The sequence below is a fragment of the Schistocerca americana genome, chromosome X, assembly GCF_021461395.2.
Source record: "Schistocerca americana isolate TAMUIC-IGC-003095 chromosome X, iqSchAmer2.1, whole genome shotgun sequence".
Taxonomy (NCBI): domain Eukaryota; kingdom Metazoa; phylum Arthropoda; class Insecta; order Orthoptera; family Acrididae; genus Schistocerca; species Schistocerca americana.
In genome coordinates, this window is record NC_060130.1 from 510,851,855 (window position 1) to 510,865,704 (window position 13,850).

The following is a 13,850-nucleotide window of genomic DNA, read 5'->3' on the forward strand; positions in this document are numbered from 1 at the left end:
AACTTAATCTCTAAGATTCATTATCTACATTCCCCATAACCAGCAATGCCAATCAGTATTATAAATATCACTTGACTATTATTCCACCAGCTAATTTGCTGCAAAAGTGATGCACAATTTCTGATTGAACTAGACAAACATTACGCTACACACACACATAAGTTTATAGAATATCCTTTCTAGGAGTAATACAAACCACTGTCTGAACCTACAGCTGATTCCAGATGGCAACTCAACTAAATGTAATATGTATATATACATGCGAACTGGAGCGTCAAATGAGACTTTGTACCAAGGGCAGGATTCTAAACTGTGTCTCCTGCTCACTAGGCAGATGCGCTAACCACTATGTCCCCCTGAACAATGGCTTTACACGACTGCACAGACTATTGTAGTATGCCTCCCCTTAATCCAAATTCCCATTCATGTCTAACCCCACTTGGTATTACCCATAAACTCGAATAGGGATGCAGAGGCTCCCCTGTTGTATTGCAATAGTACCTCAGCATCGAACAAAACAGGGCAGCCTGTCTGAAACGAAGGCGTAGATGTCAAGTTTGAATCCCAGCCTTGGTACTAATTTTCATTCATCATTTAAATACACACACACCGACACACACATCAAGGAAGTATTCAAAAAACACGCCACACGACTATACAGGAACTCGAGACACTCGAACAATCCTTTCATCCTCACTCTGGGAAACTACGATCACAACCACAGGTGGAAACACAAGCGGCCAAAGACACTGCTAGCTAGGGCATAGCCACCTATAGTTAACTAACATAAGCAAACAGCGACAAACGTCGCAAGCCCCTGCATATCAGCAACACTGACTGGCAACTACCAGCTGCTATTAGTGCCGACCAACAGGCCACAGCAGGGACACCGACGAGCTCGCCCACAGACACACAAACAATCTGCCAACATTCCCTCACACTGTGCCTCCGGTATATGACCTATCGGACACAAGATCGATAACAAACCTAACTGTTGCAGGTTGCTGACGCTGAACGAGGACTCTGTACCAGCACCCAGCGCCAGCTGCCGAGCAGCACAAACGCACAACGTCAAGGTATCGACATGCGTGATACCCACTACTAACAAAGCCTATCCTTACACAACCTATCGCAGGCAGCAACACAACCGCTACTGCCCTTGCCGCCCGACCTAACTTTCGCAGAGGTTTTTTTTCCCTTGGCCCTTGGCTTGGTACTTTTTTTCCTCTGCCCTCCAAACCGCTACCCATCGTCAGATTTCGACCAATCTATCTCCAGATGAGCGCGTATTAATGGTTAATCCTAACCAGACGTACGCAAACATCGCAGTACCCACATCCTGCGACACCTCACTTTAGTGAATACTAACCCTTATGCAGAGATGGCAGTAGACCTTTTGTGTTGGCCATCATGCCGGCGTGGGCGTGGAGGGGCTCCACCTCTTTAAAAAAAAAAAATAAAAGAAAAATAAAAAACACACATATCTCAGATGTTTGAGACTGAAGAAAGGGCTCTGGAACCATATAGTCCCATTTGATTTGGGATTGGGGAGGGAGCCATGCTTGAGTAGTCCAAGAAGTTGTGCAAAGCCGTTGTGACAGAGTGGCGTACTGGTTAGGGCATCTGACCAGTGAGCACGAGACCCAGGTTCCAATCCTGGCCTTGGTACTAATTTGATACTGAACATTTTCCTGAAAGCAAATATTTGAGTTGTACTAAAATTAGAATACAGTTACTACACAATTTCTACCGAACAAAAAGTTTGCATTAACCTTCTTGGATTACGATGATTTGCAATTTCAGTGTTGAAGCCGATTGTTGTGAGAATTGACCATTAACACAAACAGTGCACTCAAAGAAATTTAGCAGTGTAACATTCTATCTGAATACTGCAGGCACAAAGAACAAAACTGTATAGTTTTACAAGAAACTTTACTTTTCTTGCAAATCAGAAACTAATTATTATACGAAGTTGCTTACCATCCACTGACTGGAACACAAACTTTCCTTTCTCCGTTACAGCCATGTGCTTTTTGCGCATATGTGCTCTCATACTACGCAGCACATTGAATAGGAAACTGCAGTCATCATGGGGGCACTTAACCATACCTTCTGTATTTGGCTCTTTACCCTGCTTTTTTCTAATGTGTGCATTTAAAGATTGCTTAGCTAAAACGCTTTATCACACACAAAACACTTATTAAAATCCGTTATTATACACCCACAACCCATGAGGTATCAGGAAAGAATGGCTTTGTTCAAAGAATAGCTGTGTTTCATAAACTAGCCGTGATCTGGTTTGGCTCATGTGCGAGATGACATAATGAGCCTTAGCCAATCAGCAAGCCCAGCTCGAGACTCCACTAGGGATTCCCAAAGAAGTGGTTTCTTTGGGTCTCATAGCTGCAGCAGTTTGTACCCACACTCAGTATCACAGATTGTGTTAGCGATCTCAATTATATGAACACCTGCGAAATTCGTCAGCTAGTTGAATAGAACTACATACCATTCCTTCCACAAGTTATTCAACTGTAAGGACTTCTCCTTTTCTTAAATACACAAAAACGTATCTGAGGAACAGTATAGCCCAGGATCGCTTATCAGCTCTTCCTTGTTCCTCAGTTGAAAAACCTGTACTGAAAATACGCTATGTGATCAAAAGTATCCGGACACCCCACAAAACATACGTTTTTCATATCAGGTGCATTGTACAGCCAACTACTGCCAGGTACTCCACATCAGCAACCTCAGTAGTCATTAGACACTAAGCGAGAGCATATGTGGTGCTCTGTGGAACTCATGGACTTCGAACGTGGTCAGGTGATTAAGTGTCACTTGTGTTATACGCCGGCAAGTGAGATTTCCGCACTCCTAAACATCTCTAGCTCCACTGTTTCCAATGTGATAGTGAAGTGGAAACGTGAAGGGTCACATACCGCACAAAAGCTTACATGCTGATCTCGTCTGTTGACTGACAGAGAGCACCAACTGTTGAAGAGGGTCGTAATGTGTAATAGGCAGACATCTATCCAGACCATCACACAGGAATTCCAAACTGCTTCAGGATCCACTGCAAGTACTATGACAACTAGGCGGCAGCTGAGAACACTTGGATTTCATGGTTGAACGGCTGCTTGTAAGCCACACATCATGCCGGTAAATGCCAAATGACACCTCGCTTGGTGTAAGGAGAGTAAATGTTGGATGATTGAACAGTGTAAAAACGTTGTGTGGAGTGACGAATCAGTACATAATGTGGCGATCCAATGGCAGGGTGTGTTTATGGCGAATGCCCAGTGAGCATCATCTGCCAGCGTGCGTAGTGCCAACAGTAAAATTCGAAGATGATAGTGTTATGGCGTGGTCATGTTTTACATGGAGGTGGCTTGCACCCCTTGTTGTTTTGCGTGGCACTATCACAGCACAGGCCTACATTGATGTTTTAAGTACCTTCTTGCATCACACTGTGTAAGAGCAATTTGGGCAGGTGACTGCATCTTTCAACACGATCGAGAACCTGTTCACAATGCATGGCATGTGGGGGGTTGTTATATGACAATAACATCCCTGTAATGGACTGGCCTGCACAGAGTCCTGACCTGACTCATATTGAATACCTTTGGGATGTTTTGGAACGCCGACTACGTGCCATGCTTCACCGGCCGACATCGATACCTCTCCTCAGTGCAGCACTCCATGAAGAATGGGCTGCCATTCCCCAAGAAACCTTCCAGCACCTGACTGAACATAGGCCTGTGAGAATGGAAGCTGTCATCAAGGCTAAGGGTGGGCCAACACCATATCGAATTCCAGCATTGCCGATGGAGGTTGCTACGAACTTGTAAGTCATTTTCGGCCAGGTGTCTGGATACTTTGGATCACATAGTGTAGTTGAAAGCCAAGACATGTAGTATGATGATGTCACTGAACAAATGGGAAAGAAGAATGATCATCGAGTTAGCCTTGCTTTACAAGTAAGAAACCCTCCAATCACCCAGTTCGTTTGTAAATAAAAGTGTGTGAGTCACTATTATATAGTTGTACTGCTATTGGCAGTAGTAGTAGTAATAGTGGTAGTCATCATTATTGTCATCTGACAACTAGTAACAGTGTTAGTAGTAGTGGTTGTCTTTAGGAACGCTGGGTATGTGTAAATTAAAATAGAAGAAATAGGAAATCCAGTAAGTTTTCTGGCGTACCCAGAATTCAAGTTCATGATCCGTGATCTGGTCGGAATTCCACACTGTAGGCATACACATGTAACAGACAAGATATCAGGAAATAATGACTTGATTCAGATAGATGTGTTTCAAAAAGTAACAGTGATGCAGATTGGTTGGAGTGGGAGACCACTGTCATGAGCATCAGCCAATCAAGAAATCCAATTTCTTGGTATCTGACAGTGATTCAGATTCCCAGCCTAGCCCAAATAATCAATAGGGGCAATATGTCAGAGACACTCAGGCTATATATGATGGTTACAGCTTGTGCACACATGAGGCATTACAGCTGCTGTAAATACATCAGATCGCACCACCCCCTGATGAGAGTGTGCTATGAAGTGCTGCGAGTCTATTGCTCATCACTGAAGCCTTTATTCACGCGCCATTGAATATTCAGTAGAGTCTGGACCTTGTCTCATTTATGTTTGTGGTTTGAATTGCTCCCTGGATTGTTGTATAGACGACTTTACTGCGCCCTGAACTTGTTCTTTTTATCCATTCACTTCATGAACTAGGCTGTTATTTACTTCCAGAACCATCTATTTCAATGCGCCTAACTCTACGTTACTACCAGCACAAGTGATCATAAACTTACTGTTCTACCTACACATTATAGGACTTCAAGCACTGGCTACCGATAACTTCAGGTCTCTGCACCGAGTTGTGTGGCAGCAAATATTAACCTTATACATTGCTGATTAGTGGTATAAATCAGATGTAAACCTGAATCATAATCCTTAAGATGTCCTCCACACATGAGACAAAGCTTTGAACTTTTCAAGACAATCCATGGGACCACTTCTTAATTGCTTGACAAATTTTAAGTATTTTTATTGTACATGATTATCAGCCATTTCCGCCAAACTTCTTAAACAGTTATGTTTTTGCAGTTGAAAGACTGCCCAGCAAAAATGAATGGATGTGCTACAAACTGTATACTGTAGTAAATAACTTTAAAAATTACATTTGTAACAATAGAAGGGTTTAGTTAGGTTTCTAAAGTCACTCTGATAATATATATTTAAATATATGTCAAACTGCACAGATGTGCTGGAACATTTTTGGTGAAGGAATTGAGGAAATAACTGTAATTGAAAAAAGAAGGCAGAACCTCTTCCCATGTTTGTTTAATTAATTACTAATTTAACATTTGAACTTTGATCATACAGTTTAGAGGGCATAAAATCAACAGAAGCCTCAAAATATCAGTAGGATTCACTGGTTCACCATTTCATCTCAATCACTCACACCAATGATCAGATCAGACAAACCACCAGGAGAGTCAGTTATACCAACTTAAAACAAGCACGTAGGAATACTGCTGGTCCTGATCATTATACTGTCAAATTTTGTGTGATAAATGATCATAACAAATTATATAATGTTCACAAACACACTAGCTAAATTTATTTACGTTTCACTACTTTTTCCCATTATTGTTGTCGTAATTTTGACATGTCAGGATTGTAGCGTAGGAATTGGAGCTGAAATACATAGTGCATGAATCTAGTCAATGACATTGGGTTTACCATGCCCAGAAAACTTACTGCATTACACACACTCTCCGAAATGTGTAGTATATGAACTATAGAGGATCTGAAATCATAGTAGGTCCATGGTTTGAACATAAAAGGCCTGAAATTTCTCACAAGACTTACTTTAATATATACTTCCCATTAGCATGTGGAATTTAATTGAAATTGTTTCTCTTAAATTCAGCAAAAGTACGTTGTTATTTTCATTTCTGGTTTGTATTGTATTGTATTATATTGTATAGAACTGGGAACCTAGAAACGATGGAGAGGCTTCGTCCCTGCCATAGCTCTCAGTTGTTCACAACCCCACAACAGGCTACAGCAGTCCACTCACCCCACTGTCACCCCACACCGAATCCAGGATTATTGTGCAGTTTGCCCCTAGTGAACCTCCCCGGAACATCTCACACCAGACAAGTGTAACCCCAAAAGTTTGCAAGGTAAAGTAATTATGGTGTACGCGTATATGGAGACAGTGTTTGTGCAGCAATTGCCGACATAGTGTAACTGAGGCGGAATAAGGGGAACCAGTCTGCATTCGCTGAGGCAGATGGAAAATCATCTTAAAAACCCATCCACACACTGGTTGACACACCGAGCCTTGAGACTAATCCACCAGGTGGGTTTGTGCCAGGGACCGGCATGCCTTCCCACCATGAAAGCAGTGTTTTAGACCGCATGGCTAACCGGGCCAGCTTCATTGTTGTTTAGTGTTAACACAGTGCAATCTGTAGCAGTACAATTTTAAGATTAACCATTACCTGTGGATGTAACAATGTGAGTGGCAGGATTTGCACTGTGTATGTAAACTAGTGTTGGCACTGCTACAAGTGCAGCAGGAACAGTCCATAGGGACAGAATATGTTGAAAATGCAGCAAGTATATCGGAAAGAGCTAGTAACCAATGAATTAAATTACTTCTGTTTCATGTCAAATAAATACCTAGCAACACTTTCTCAAAGACTTTATCTGTGTCATTTTTTTCCATTCATGCACACAGTTCTCTACTTCTCTCCCCCCCCCCCCCCTAATACTGTGGAAGTCAATTGGCTATGAGCTATTGGCACAGTCTTAATAAACCAAAATTCATTTAGCCTGCATAGATACTTACTAACATACCTAGATATGTGTCTGTTTTCTGATTTTCTAGTTTTCCTTTCGTTTTTTAATTTACCACTCGTTTTTTGGTGACAGAAGCCTCATGTCATTAGGCACCCTTGATGCCTAGCCTAGTCACACCCCTCTGTAGTATAACATACGTGTAGTAATAGTTGTAGTAGTAGTAGTAGTAATTGTAGTAGCAGTACTTCTAATCATCCTTCAGTCAAAAAGTGGAACCAGTTTAATATGCTGATGTTACATTTGTCATTAACTTTTGTGCACCAAACTATACTACAACCAGCTCATTTTGGAAGGAACATTTACAACACAGTTTATAAGTGATTGTCTACAGCTGTTAAATATTTGGAACAAAAGCATGTTTGTGCCATCAGCTCTACAATGGTATGTTTATTCTCTATGGGTTTCAGCTATTGCAGTTATATTTACAGAAGGATAAAGTGTACATCAAGGAATCAAAGATACGTTTTCCTCAACTATTACCCAAGGAATTGTAGAACAAACATACGTCTCATAAGAGTCTGTCTGAACACAGTCCATATAAATCTGCTGTAACTTGACGTAGTTACATTACTGTAATATATTAGACTATTGGACATGTTATCTTGTTACAATTTAAGATCACAAAAAAACATAATTCTTTTTCGTGGATATTCCGCTATTTTCAGGGTTAGTGTCACCCTAAATGGACAGGCCTTCTAGTAGGAGCTATCCAAACATTTCTTTGAAGCAACTGAAGGAATTGTAGAAAAATTAAATCAGGATGATCAGACATTGATTAAAGCCTCCACCTGTCATCCATACATCATTTGTACCTTATTGAAAATAAATTATTTCGTAATGAAAAGTCTAGTGCTGCTCTGTTTATTCATTTAGCACACTCTGTATGCACACTGTCAACTGGCATCATGACAATGTCAACAGTATTTAGCTACAATTTTATTTCTGAAATTTCCCATTTGCCTGCCTGAAAAACTGATCAAAATCCCTCCATAATGTGTGAGGCGTTGAGCTCAGAGAGAGGATAAGGTGGTATTGATACTGATTCAACAGATTTGTATAAAGGGTGAATGTGTCTGTCTAAAATGCACAAACTTAGGTTAATTTTTTAATAGACAACAGCAATGTATCATCTAAGTAATTCTTCACTTTACTGAATGTGTTGCTTAACAGGTTCCTTGTAACAGCCTAAAAGTCAACTTTAGTAATTTCCTTCATTTCTCTTGATAATTTATTGTAATACCTTATTACTGTACTGATCTTTTTGTCCATTCTTTCTTTGATAAAACAAAATATAAATTCAGTCTAGGTCTTGTTCCGGGGCCATGGCCAGAGCTGTTGGTGCTACAATTATCAAAGTGTCTAACTTGTATATCGGATTAATACTTAGATGGGGCACTAAATTTAATGAACTGCCAGGGTGAAAGTCATACTGTCAGAACAAATTCTAGAATTAAATTTTTGACAAGCAGTGGATGCCATGTCATGCAACATTTTCAACACAAACAGATGTTTAAAAATAAATGTTCTTGAGCTCAATGGTTTCATTATGTGCTTTTGTTATGAATGTAAGCAATAAATATTTTGTGTGTGTATTTTTAAATTTATTTTCTTGTCTACCAGTGGTACACTCTAATGCATTTGAAAAGTGCCACTTGAAAAGTGCTATAAGTGGTACTGTTGCTTGATTCAGTTTTAACTAGTGACTGCTAAACAAGATCCCACGGCATTTGCACTACTTACAGTAACACTTGCGGAAGGTAGAGCTTAAGATAGTAACAGTTTCATATGTTGATGTTACATTTGTTAACACTTTATCACAAAAAATTGTACTAAAATTATTTGTTTTGAGAGATCTTTAATGTAATGTTTCGATGAAATTGCATATTTTCATAATACACAAATGTAAGCAAGAAAACCACCAAATATGACATTTTAGCCTTGCAAACACTAAGTCAACATGGCAGTTCCTTGGTTTGCTTCCGTCAGCCAGTCAGTACGAGACATGTGACCTTGTCAGTAAATCACAGCACAGGACACATCACCAAGGCTGTAGTAAATGGAGATTAATCTCTAACTTTTCTTCTGCCATGCTGGCAATATTAACTACAAAACCCATGAGCATTTGTGATCAGTAGCCTCCAGATGGTTTTATACAAAAAAAAGGTCTTGAGCTAGGAATTAGATGCAAGCATAATAGATAGGTGAACATGAAACACTTGTGTAACTTTTGTATCTCAGATGGGAAAAGGAACACAAAGACAGTATAGATAGGGTACGAGAAAAGAGAACGCTAATAAATTAACGTAAACCAAATCACACAATGAAGCAGTTGTTATGCATCTTCACAGTTCCCTTCTGCAAATGTATCACAGTTTTCAGGATCAAATGACAGTCTTTTAACTGCAACACAAAGCATTATTTTATGATGATGAACATATTGTTTATTATCAGTTGTTCATGAGTTAAGTGCATAAGAGGCCAATAAGATTTCAAGGGGGAATAACAAGAAATGTGCACAAATTATTCAAGAAATGTTTCGGTAAACTACAACATGATTTTATCTGAATCTCATTACTTTGCTACATGCAAGGCACCTTAGCAGAAATGGCCATTCTGCTCTGCTGAGCATAGCAGCATTCTGATTCATGTCATGATTACATCAGTTATTTCTGCAGTCACCTAAACTATGGTGACCACAGGAGTATCATGCTTAAAACTTTTGGCATTTCTCCAAGTAAAGAAAAGCATAGTGTGTTAAATTACGTAGGCATGCTGGTCATCCAAGGAGTTCTGTTGCTGGTTTATAATATTCTCCAAAGTTGACAACTGTGCTCATACATCAACACGGATATTTACTGGGGACCCATGACACAGAAACCAGTGTGGCACACAGTATTCTGCAGTTCCATAAACGTGCTATGCAGATATTGATGGTCTCAGGTGATGACGGATAAGGCCTGACTGGTATGGTGGAACATGCTCTATGTAGAGTAAACTGAATATCAGTGAAATAAACAGTTATGAATCATAAAATTTTGTAGTAGTAGTAATTCTATCCTTTTAGTTATAGGATCAAAAGAAAATGTATCTCGTTCATGAATACTCATTTTCTAGTACAAATTAGTATGGTACTGAATTTAATGCAATTAACTGTTCTTATAATCTTCCATTTCAGTGTGTCTGTGACTTACTCTGTTACTCAGCACTCATCTGTGATGTTGCAGATAGCAGCACTGTAAAACATCAAGCCCTGGAGGAATTTCTCCCCCAACCACCCCAGCCCCTCCCCTTTATGATGCTACCTGGTTTTTGGCTGTATTTATACTTATTTTTAGTTTTAAAGCAGTTCATTCATGATTTTGGAGATTGATAAAGTTTTCTAGTACTTGGGTGAAACTTTTCCTGGTTTTTATTTTTCCTTTTGTATATTGATAGTTACTTATGCCATGATATTATACTGCAAAAATCCGTTTTCCAATAAATTACAGTAAAAGACTATAAAACAGAACATTGTCACTTATTCTTATTTTGCAAAGTCATTTTGATATTGTTAGAGACAAATGCTTTCTGGAAGCTCCCAGAACAATCTGAAAGGTATATACTGTGCTTGTATGGGGCCAGTTGCGTCAGACTCATTTTGAATCTGAGAGTGTGAACATGATGTGAAGGCATTGATTTCTGCAGTTAGAAAGACAATAGATCTCTTCTTATCTTTTATGTCCATACTGAGCATATTTTCTTTGTGATTTTGGACAGTGTTTGTTACTGTGGATTCAGTAATGTTACATGGTAATAAAATGTGAGATTATGCAAACTGATAGTTATGCTTCAAGCTTGTGATTTACGAGTCCCAGGGGCTACTGAATTATACTTATACCATGTGGTTATGAAGGCCCTGTACACTGATGCCATTTGCAAGTTAAGTAAATAATTAACAATATGTGTGAGGATTCCTATCTTGAACTATGTTAACAAACATTGCTACCAAAGTGCACTTGCACTGTCATCAACTTTTAATAATTCCAATATAACTAATAAAGGGAGGATCTTTACAATATAATGCCATCAACTTCACAACAAAACATGAATTCTCCTCATAAAACAATGAAGACATCACTTGGCTCTGCATGGAACTGTTTTGCAGTGGGGAGACTTTCTTTTTAACCCATAAAAAACGTTGACAGTTTCCATTAGGTCAGTCTCATGGTATATAAATAAAATCAGTAATATTATTAGTGAACCTTATTGACCATGGGCTTAATGGGGCAGACTATGTCAACCTTCTGTGCTAAAACATCTGACAGAGCTGCTATGCCATCTGGAATATAAGAGATGTAGTTACGAACAAGAGCTACACTATTGACGTATTTTCAGTCACATACTTGTATCTCACATGGCTTACTGCAGCGTGAACATTATCCTCATATTAATAATATTTATAAAACACAAGAATATTATGAAATGATGTGTAATAATGTCCTTGGGCAACAAAGCCCTCCTTTCTTCACATACTCCAGTGTAATAACCATTTGTTTAACTCTACATTTGTGTGTCTGTATTGTAATACAGAAATTACATCATAAAATTTGATGCGAGGAAGTAATTCCATACAATACCAGAGTTAGTAATGTTCCATGGGCCCAAGGTGAAAGGAACTGGAAACAGTTACATATTGTCCTCTGAACTTATCAGCAGCTCTTGACTAGTTTCCTTTACATATTTTAAAAGGCAGGCAAATAAAATAGCACTATTAATGAATTTTATAATGTTATGAAAAATTATATGCTATACTAAATGTTCATTAAGTGTTGAAGAATCTAACTATAGTCATTATCTTTTTGATGCCCTTATTATGCTCCAGATCTGACTTCATTAGTTTCAAATGAACAGACATGCTACACATGGTCCATTATTGAATTTCTGGAGGTATATGGTACTAACTCATATCAGAAGACAACAGTATTATGAAAAGGACAGTTACTACTCACCATATAGCAGAAATGCTGCATCGCAGGTAGGCACAACAAAAAGACTGTTACACACACACACACACACACCCACACACACACACACACACACACACACACACACAAACACACTCAAGCAAATGCAACTCACACACACATAACCACAGTCTCTGGCAGCTGGAGCCAGAGACTGTCATGTATGTGTGAGTTGCATTTGTGTGTGTGTGTGTGTTTTGTCTATTTTCAACAAAGGCCATGTTAGCTGAAAGCTCGCTTCCTGACAACATGCGACTCAACATCTCTGCTATATGGTGAGTTACAACTATCCTTTTCATAGTAGTGTCATGTTCCATCCTTGATTTTCCAGTGTTTCACATCAGATGATGTTTATTCGGAGCTCATCACAAAAACCATTACACAAACCAATAATGGCCCCAATGGAAACAATAACTATGATTAATCACCTGGATGTGAGCTTCTTCTCCACTGATGTAAAATGATGTTTGCAGCTTTTAGTGAAGGCATTAAAATGTTTTGTTTATGCAAAAAGAAAATTGTAATTGGTATAAAAATATTTACAGTGCTTACAAGGCGACATAAAATCAGTGTTATCAAATAATATGAAATCCGTGACCGATCATGGTTGTCAAATAGTGATTAGAATGTCAATAGAAATAAATTGTACCTGACATTGCTCTCCTACATATTATGTTAATGGTCAGATCACAATTTTAAGATAATTGTTTATTGCCCACATTTTATATCAGTTGCTTGACATGACATAATTTTTTGTAGGATTTAAAAAGCAGACCTTGTCAGAGTGTTAAAGCTATGAAAAAGGATAAAAAAGTCAGAGTTGTGACAGGAACAAGAAACAGGCAGTTATGCAAACCATTATTCGAATGAAAGCCTTTACTTGATGGTGGTTCCTTGTCGGTTTGTATACAAAACACTCTTCTTTGTGGAAAAAATTTCAAACAAAATTTTTTTTGCATTTGTTTGTGATACAACGTCTTTTTCAGACTGCTGGTACATGCTGCCCTGCTACAGAAATAGATTGCTTGAAAATAGTAAATTTTTATGGCAATAAAACTTAGCAATAAAATATGGTCTAAGTATCAGTACTACAAACTAAGAGCTATACAGGCAAACCGTGAAAAGTATTTAAAACACAAATCTTATCATAGTGTGGAAGAAGTGTATGTGTTCTTTTCATATATACCTATGTGCCCATACAACTGTATTCATTGACATGTCGCCAATATTTGTCATGTCACTCAACAAAGAAGATTGTATTCTGTCCTGTTCATGCATAAAATGTACCTCTAAGGATCTGATGCATGTGTATCACAATAACTGGTTCTGAACATTACTGCCACAAGCTGCTACATAACAATTCATGAGTTATATGTATGTTACCAGTGACATAGGAAATACAAATAAAAGATGGATATTCCATTACTTTTCCAGTTTGGCAATGTGATGAATCTTTTTAACACTTCAAACATGGTTGAATATGTGAAAATAAAAATGTTCGTACAAACTAACCAGTACAACAAAAAGCACAAAAACTTATGAATCCTTGCCTGCTAGAATTGTCTGAACTGAATATGTGAGTAAAGCAGAAGCCAGTCTCTTAAACTGCTCTGCCTCCATAGGTAGTAATGCCGTTGTACAGTTACAATTCTTGACTACAGTTTCACGATTCAAAATCTCCTTTAATATAGGATCCTCTCTTTGTTTTATTCCATTTTAATTTCTTCTTTTTCATTTCATGTTTTCTAATTTTGGTTACTTTTATGTCCTTCTGCCTCATTTTTGTTTCTTAAGTAACATCTCTTCATGTATCCTTGTTTCTGTACTCCACATCCCCATAAATGCTACTATTGTCTTCTATTTGATGACCCTAGCTTCATTACTGTTTATTTATGTTGCTCTCTCTGAAGTGTCAAATCACTTAAAATTCTTCATAATTTGCTGCACAGTTAACATGTTCAGATTTT